At 43.4% G+C, this 8942-nt stretch overlaps 1 long non-coding RNA gene across 1 annotated transcript; it reads right to left on the bottom strand.

Annotated features, from left to right (window-relative positions):
* Positions 1-229: 229 nt before the first annotated feature.
* LOC136004232 (uncharacterized) lies at positions 230-7589 on the bottom strand. Its single transcript, XR_010608304.1, has 3 exons — positions 7468-7589; positions 6627-6684; positions 230-1848 (listed from the first exon to the last, which is right to left on the bottom strand). It is a non-coding gene; the product is annotated as an uncharacterized LOC136004232 (long non-coding RNA).
* Between the last annotated feature and the right edge of the window lie 1353 nt (positions 7590-8942).

Genomic DNA, 8942 nt, shown 5'->3' with positions numbered 1-8942 from the left:
GCATATGGTTTTGGGAATATAACTGCTCCTTTCAGCACACTCCTCCTTCACAGAAGGCTAGAGAGGCTACTGAAAGAGGAAAACCATTACCAGAGTCCTGTGCATATTGTCTGACCATTGAGCCAAGAGTGTCCTGAACTGTGCTGTTAAAGATGCAGTCAGAACACCTCCAAAAGACTCCCCAGAGCATGCTAACACAGAAGCAGGCTGGATAATAGATCAGGGTGCAGGAGCCAAACAACTTCATGATGGAATAAATCCACAGGTCTTTATAAGGAACTTGCTTATCTGAGCTGCTGCGAATAGCGCAGAGTAACAGAAATGATCATACGGGATGTGCTCTGTTTTATTTTCCCCAAGAAGAGCTTGGATTGTTTTGCCACGTGTCTGTTGCTTGTTGTTTAAAATCTGTGTGTTGCATTGTATTTGGGAGAAATCAAAGTTGAAAATTTGCCATATGCTTGAAAATGATCAGCCTTTACACGCGGGGAGGATCAGCAACGTTTGTCACTGTCACTCTTATAGAATCATAGAATAGTTTGGGTTGGAAAGGACCTCAAGATCATCCAGTTCCAACCCCCATGCCGTGGGCAGGGATGCCATTTCCATTTAAAACTCCAAAAGCTGATGTCAAGCATCAATAAACTTATGCCGGGAGGTCAGAACATATACAGTGACATCCTGCTGTCTGCAGATCCTCCTGTAAGTGATGCCAGGCTCTCTTAGACCACTGCTGTAAAGAACATCCCTACTTGGATGCACACAGCTTTCATATTAAGCTGTGAGTCATGTTAATGTTTAGTTGAGTATCGTTCCTTGTACCGTGTTGATTTATATACAACAGTCAGGCGTTCTATGTGTGTTTAATGAACAAGGTACACATTTAATGGGAAGATGAGGTACAATATAACTGTAGAATGTGGCATATGATTTCTTTCAGTTTGCATCACTCCGAACTTTGTTTCCAGTTGTGTTTGTGGAACAGCACAGCGAGTATTCACATCTATGTGCCTGTCAAGGAAAAGCAGAAGCTGTAACACGGCAGCTTGAGCTGTCATGGTTTAGTGCTCAAGCCTGCCACGTTTCTTGCTCTGGAGGTCCCCAGCTCTGTCCGTATGTGTCAGCCAGGAAAGTGGCTGTCACCGTTGTACTCATGACTTTTTGAATTTTCCCCACCACCAAAAGAAATCAGCCTGAACCTGGACTTAACCACGCTGGGGCAGCTATAGGAAAATGTCAGAGAGCGTTTTGGCGTGGGTAAGGACAGAATCTGAAACTGAGACTTAGTCACAGACTCTTGAAAGTTGGTAGGATGCTGGTTTATGCCTTTCCCGTTTGTATGACGCTGCAAACCAGGATCAGTGATTCCCTGTGCTGTGCATGACGCTGCAGTTCTGTGACTGCTTTACCGCATGGGATGGCTGGTGATTTAAAAATAGCTCTGCTTACTCAGATGCAGCTGATGCGTGCAGAAAAACACCGCTCGGTGGTAAGGCTGGAACACCGAGTGCTTCTTTCCCATAACCAATAGCAAACAGAAAGCAAGGTAGAAAAAGAAAGGGGGGAGACAGCTTACAATTCATTTTCAGCATTTGGTTTTTCTTACTCCTTTCCGTGGGATCAGTTATTTCTTAGGGGAGGGAGGCCCAGCCATTTCTTATTCCTCTGCCATTTGCCAGGGTGATAGCAGTCCTGTGTTTCTGTAACTGGGGATCCTTGTGAGAACAGGTTGTTGGTTTGTTAGTTCCCTTTGATCTGTACATCTTGGATGTCTTCCACAGGAACTAACATGCCCACTTGGGTTGTTGCAAGGTACAGGAGATCCCATTGCCTCGGTGTGTTGTTTCCCTGTAAATACAGGTTTTCCCTGCAAGTTAATTACAAAGCTCTTAAAAGAAGAAGACTTTCCATATAAACATTCCGAGCAAAAGCTTTGTTTGCATGGTGTTACAAAATGTTGTATAGAAATAGAAACTCTATTACAGTCGTAGGAGCTGGTTGCATATTGTTAGTTGACACTCGTGTGCATGAGTAGACACATACAGAGTGCATGCTGTACAGTCTTCACAAATGTAGTACAAAACTGATGCAAGATACTGGAAAGACAGAGATGAAAAAGTGCATTTATCTGTATGTTCAGCTGTGTTACTGACCTTGGGCTGTCAGGTTTGTTTCATGTGTTAACAACTCAACCTAAAGCAATACATTTCAACCTGCCAATAGCTGTTTGTGTTATTGGAAACAGTTCTCGCACCCAAAGATTACGGATTGCACCCATGTGCTTCAGAAACCTGTGAGTCACTGCACTGCAGAGAAACTGAAATCACTCAACTGAGGTATTTTTATCAATTTTTACTCCAGTAGTACCCAGATAGTTCACCAGAAGGTCAAGGCTCCAGAGGCTCTTGCATGTTAATCAGGCACCATAGGTCAAGATTCTAACTCCAGGTGGCTGGAAGCCAAGACAAAAGGATCACATTATGATCAGTTCCAAGATCGCTTTCTGGTTATGTTTCTCCATTTAAAAACATAAAAATGCAAACCAAACAAGCCAACAGAAAACCCACCCCAAAATAACCCCAGCCAAGAGGGATGGGAAGGTTACTGTAGGGGTTAGCAGGACAATGACCAGTGAAAAATCTGCGAAGCAGAAGAACTCAGTCACAAGAAAGCCAGCCTGTGACACTTACTCCCTTTCAGTCAGCAGGATTTCATTATTTACAGGAGCATTTCTGTAGTGGGTTTTAGGGGAGGAAAGTTGTCAGTGAAACCAGCAAATTCTGGTAATCTATGGATTTTTATTGATCTGTCGTCCTTCTCAAAACTTATTTCCGTCTTTAGTACATCTCAATACAGCTGGATGAAAGCTGTAATATAAAGAGGTCCAAATCATATTTTACAGTAAGATCTGCAAACGTTTCCCCATTGCCAATTGTTCCTTTTCTCTGTCTCATTTTTGTGCTGTTTCTGATCTAAATAGGGGACTGTGACATGTTTGGTTTTCAGTAAAGCAAAAGGAAGTGCTCACAGTGAGTTTACCAGATTTGTCAGCCGGGGCTAATAAATTGGCTTGCCTCATCTTTGTGGAAGCCGCACTCTCGCAAGAGTTTTCTAATTCAGTATAAAAAAGACGAGAACTCCCAATCACCTGATTAACAAATGTGTTCAGTCGAGCCCTTTATCAACTGCTGAATAAAGCAAAACACCCATCATAACCAGTCTGACTACCGGGACACTGCTCCAGGTTTCATTTAACATTTCCTAAACATTAATATTTGCTCAAATTACTGATTTGCATGTAATGAAAAATACAGAATGTTTATCTGGCGCAGTAGAAATACACTGCAAATTGCTATTACTTAGCAGTAGTAATGTTATCTGGCACTCTTTGTCTACTGTTTGAGCAGTTCACAAATGTAAGTATTCTTATTCCACTTTTAGTGATAAGAAGTCTTGGATAAAGAGGAATTTAGGGACAATTTAAAAAATATAAGCAGAGAGAAACAGGGGAAATAAAATATAAAGGATCTCAAATAGAAAAACTTGACCTGGCATATAAACTGGGGGGGGGGGGGGGCGAGAGGGGTGTCAGAAAGATCATAATGAGACAAAATGAAACATGTTCTAATACCTGTTCATTGAAAAGACACAGAGCTCTGATTCATACACAAGTCCTGTCGTCGTCACTCATTTTTCCATACTATTTCCGCATGTTTTTTCTCCAGAAAGAAGGTAAAGGTGAATCAAAAACACAAAGGCAATAAACACTTTCATATCAACAGAATGTGCTCTTTCACAAGTTACGTCTGTGTCATCATTTTCCCATAATGTATGTTACATTTTACACGCTGCCTCTCAGTTTCCTCCTTTACTACCAGTAAAAGCTACCTGGTTTTTGTAGTACTGTTTACTGTAGCCAATGTAGAAAAAAACTCCAGCTTTTGTTCTAGAGAAGGAGGCAAATTCTATACCAGAGATACAGTTCTTCCTCTTGCATGTTTCTTCTCATGTCATTTCAAATAAGCCTAACCTCTGCTTCAGAACCAGCTAACTTAAACATACACTGGGAAGGTCATTGAAACTAGATGTATCATTCATTGCGGTTATGCTCAGCCTGACTCTGATGTCCTTCCCACAATTGCTCCGGTTTCTGATTTTGCCCTGAGCTCTTGCATTTTTACCTCTCAGCCACTTCCCTTCTGTTATTATGATGGTACTCTGCTGCTGTTCATCAGTGTCAGTAAAATGCTGAACACTGTTCAGTTGAGTGGTGAGTTAACACTGGCAGCTGATGGCCATCTGCATTCCCAAATGGATTCTGTGAGATTTTTAACAAAATGTCCTTTACAATGATAGCTTGACACTGAAGAGGTAAATCAGATCTTTTCCATATTGTTATCAGTATTCTTGCTTTCCTTGTTTGGTGTCGTGGAAGTGGGTGGTAGCAGAGGGAAATGGTGGAAATCGTGACTCTTCTCCTCCCTCACCAGCATTTCTCTATTCTTCAGTGCTGGAAACCTGGATACATTATTTCACACATTCCTTTCCCGATCTGTACAGAAGTTGTGGTCTTTGTCCAGGTTGTCAGATGTGGAGGTTCAGTAGACTCGGTTTTCTGCCTCTTGTTTTTGGTGAGAACAGCATCCCGAACAAGAGCGCAGCTATTTTGTGTCTCCTGCCCAGAAGTAGTTTTGATCTCATCACTTTTACGTGTGGAATAGCTCGTCCATGGTTCAAAGTGATTCTGTGCCACATCCTCATGTACAAATACCACCTCGTTAATGTACCTCACTAAGTGAACAGCAGAAATTGCTTTAAAAATAAACTGATGAAATGTTAAGTGGAGAGCAAAAGCATAAAACACTGAGCACATCAGTCCTCCCTTTGCTTGTTACTGGCTGAATGCTGTGCACAGGCTGATTAGGTTTTCCTTGCATGAAACTCTCAACGGTTTAATCCTGCCAGAAGAATCGCATCACCTAACCAGCGCTCTCCTTCAGCTGGTGTTGATGATCCAGCAATCATACAGTCAAGAGCTATGAAGTGCTGCGTTTGGCTCTGTTGAAGGATTTGTGGATCCATCACCCCGGCAGTAGTCAAACCTGGCTGCTGCTGCTTCTCTCCGTACAGCTGGGAGCATCAGTGGTTCCTGTTGGCACCTTTGCTGTGAATCTGCCATGCTCAGTTGTGCCTTACTGCACAGGACAGCCTCCTAGGGGTTCCTGCATACGTCCCAGGTGATGACACTGCTAACAGTGATCACTGAGCTGTAACAATACAGCTATACCCATATAGTGGTCATAGCTCATGCCTGCATAGTGGGCATGTGTGTATGGACATGCATGTTTGTCTGTATTTTGACTTTTGCTTTATTTGCTTTCCCCATGCATTCATCAGAACTGTAATAATAAAGACAGTATCATTTTTCCCAGCTTACAGTTTGTTATCATCACCGTCATCCATGTTTTGTGTGTACTGCAGCGTGGTTTTCTGGGGGCTGCCTTGGACACTCAGCATAGGGCATTGATCCTCACAAGAATTCCTGCCCAGTTACTGGAGCCGCTCAACCAGAGCACCCATACACTGGAGTTTTCATCTAGTTCAAATGCACACTTTTGGGTCCAAATCTACTGTGTGTCCAAGGTTTCATCTCCATTGAACCGTAGCTGTTAGAACACACTCTCTGAAATGGGTAACTTTGCCTAACTATAGAAGGCAGTGGTGGGCTCAGACAGGATGAAGTTTGGCTTTATTCACGGCCAGAATACTTGGTTTATTAATCATTAGAATATTTTGTGAGGTCCAGCTCTGCACTGGGACATTTCATCGTCTTTCTGTCTTCAGGTGGGTGCTTCCTCTTATGCTGGGTTGTTCTAGGAAGGACGTGGGAAGTGGGTGGGCAGTTTCATGTACCGTGTTATGTACACATCATGTAACGTACACTGTAGGTCTGTATGTTACAGCAGTCATCAGTGTCATTTCTAGTTGCGATTGCAATGACTTGGAACTGCCTGTAAAAGTACCGTATGATCGGGATGAATGTGTGTGGTGTCACTATCGGTAACAGTTTTCTCTGGTGTCATTAGTTGTGAGCTTCTAGTTCACACAGTCACTCTGTGCTTGTTTCCTCAAGAGCTCTGCCATCGGCAAGGCTGATTTGGTTGTCAGAAGACTTGGGCAGCTGGAGTGCAAGAATTTGGATGAAAATTGCTTTGCATCAGGGTGCGATTCGGTTAGATTTATTTTATTTTTAATTGATTTAAAAATAAAGCTTTTTAACTAAAAGCAAAAAAAAAAAAAGTTAGTGTAAAAGTAAAAGCTGTTTGAAGTGTTCACAGACATTTCAGCGCGGGTTCACTAGCCCACTTCAAAAATGCCACCTTTCATGACTTGGGAATATTTTATGGTTCCTCAGGCTACTATAAGCCCTGTGCTTGGAGTCATGTGCTCTAGGCTTTCATCTCTTCTAGGGTTTTAACATATTTGCCTCCCATGTCTTTCTTCCTAGGCTAGATAGTTGAACTCTGAAGTTCACTCATTTGACATCAAATTAGTCCTTTGGCCATCACCCCGCTCCTTTCCTTCAATTTGTCACTGTTTTATCTGTTTTATCAACTGAATCTTACCTTGTACGTCATGTGGCACAATTGAAATCAGATCTGTGACTCCTCTTCAAGCTTTTCCCTACCGTAAAACAACATAAACTCAACAATATTCATGAATTGAAAGAATTATCTTTGCAGGAAAAGAAAAAATGTTTCTCCTGTTCAACCATTTTCCTCTTTATGGTCCACTGGGGATTTTGCCTATGAATAACTCTGCAGAACGTGACTCATGACATTACAGACAGGCTTCAATCTGTTCATTGTTGGCCAGTTCGAAATCAGTTTCTGCTATGACAACTGCAAAATTAATGTTTTCTGTAAGCAAAGTTTTTTGCAAGATTCGAAGGCCTTGGTATTTTTGCTGATATCGTTTAGACAGATGAACTTGTATTTCAGTTAACCCTGAGTAAAGAAAAGGGCAAATAAAAGCAGAGGAGGATTTGAAATTAGAAGCGGTTAAACCATTGCTGTTCAGCATGAAATGTACTTTTACAGACAAATGTTTTCTACATTTTCTTTTCTACTTAAACTGCCCATATCTTAAATCAGTATCTGCAGAGTGCTCTAGGATGACCATATTTTGGGTAACAAGTTCTCCATTCTTTTCCCACACTTGTGCAGGAGGTTGTACTGGGGAAAACTGCCAAGTTTGTGAACTAGAAGTCACCACGTTAACGTACACCGAATCATATATGTGTAAGTATACATAGATACACACACACAACACAGTAGTGGTATGACCGCATTCTTTTCCCACTCTTACATTCCAGTGTGGTACTTCAGGGAAAGTAATCAATATAGTATTTGGGAAAATAGAAAGTATCAGAAATAGATAGAAAGGAAAATAGAAAGTAAAACTCACCACAACAAAAATGACAGGTCCAGTGTTTCCCATGCTTCTAATCTAATCTGTTCAGGCTGTTATCAAAAGCCTTTCTTCATAAATAACTAATCTTTTCTCTCCTCCTCTTCCAGAGTCCCACACTCTCCTGGCAGCTGACATAGTAATAACAGTAATAGACAAATAGCACTGTATTTGTCTTGGAAAGGGCGCTGGACAGCTCTGGCTTCAGCCCAGCTGCGGCTGGAGGGGAAGGGAGGTCATAGCGCAGGGCCAGCGCTGACAGCCCAGGAGTGCCAGCACGCTCCATCAAACCTCACGTTCATTATGAGCTTGTCCTTCATTCTGGGAGGGTGCTGACACACCGGCACCAGGGAGGCTGCGGCTGCCCCATCCCTGGCAGTGTTCAGGGCCAGGTTGGATGGGGCTTGGAGCAATCTGCTCTAGTGTGAGGTGTCCCTGCCCGTGGCAGGGGGTTGGAACTGGGTGAGCTTTCAGGCCCCTTCCAACCCAGACCATTTGATGGTTCTATGTTTCTATGAACTTGCATAAACCCATAACTGACCTTTCAGTCTTCTGGCTTGCAATCTTTTGCCGGGGGTTGTTATCTCGGGAATTTTGCTCTTTCCTGAGGGTTTTTTGCACTGACAAAATGCAAGGGTGAGACCCACGGGCTGGCCTGTCCTGGAGGCACCTTCTGGGGAAGGAACGAAGGAAGAAAGGAAGGAAAGCAGGCCCTTGGATATACCCCGATAGCACAGCGTGGCAGGGCAAGAGGAGGGGAAGCAAGAGATGCACCTGCAGCCTTGTGTTTCGGGTGCTATGAGACACAGGGCTGGGCTCCCCCTGAGGTGCGTGCAGCCGACAGTGTTTTGATCCAGGATGCCCCCTGCCCCTCCATCACTCAGCCGTGCCTTCCCAGTGAGTCAGAAGTTAGCAGCTGCGCTGTCTGTGCACAGTGGTTGTAAAGAAAGCGAACTGTGATTCATGCCGTTTACCTGGATCTTAGAAAGCACAACTGCTGTATCACATCCAAGCGGCAAAGGCCTTTACCGGTGACTGGGCTATTGCCTGCCTCTTCCCTTCCAACAGAATGTAGCTGTGTCCCAATAGCATATGTACATTCCCAATAGTATATTCACATATAGCATTACAAGAGGTGCTGGGGAGGGCAAGGGACATGCATCTGAGGGCTATAAACCAAACTGAACAGGGTTTGGTTATTTTATATACACAAAGAGTGTAGCTAGAGAAGGGGATAGCTGGGATCCCATGGCCTCCTGCTGCTGCCTAGGGATTCTGTTTCCCCATAGCATCTCCTTCAGCCCATTTCTCAGTGTAAGGATTTAAAGGTGATACCCATATTTGTGTGACCATCTTGGCTGACCCATAGTAAATTAGCTAAAAAGGAGCTCTGGGGAAGGAAAGGCTCTGCCGTGACTTTCTGCCTTGGTGCTTGAAGCCTTCATTGCCCTCTAGTGCCAGGCTAGGAGCAG

The sequence above is a fragment of the Lathamus discolor genome, chromosome 1 (assembly GCF_037157495.1).
Source record: "Lathamus discolor isolate bLatDis1 chromosome 1, bLatDis1.hap1, whole genome shotgun sequence".
NCBI lineage: Eukaryota > Metazoa > Chordata > Aves > Psittaciformes > Psittacidae > Lathamus > Lathamus discolor.
Note: the sequence above shows the minus strand (reverse complement) of the source record. Positions and strands in the feature narration are given on the sequence as shown.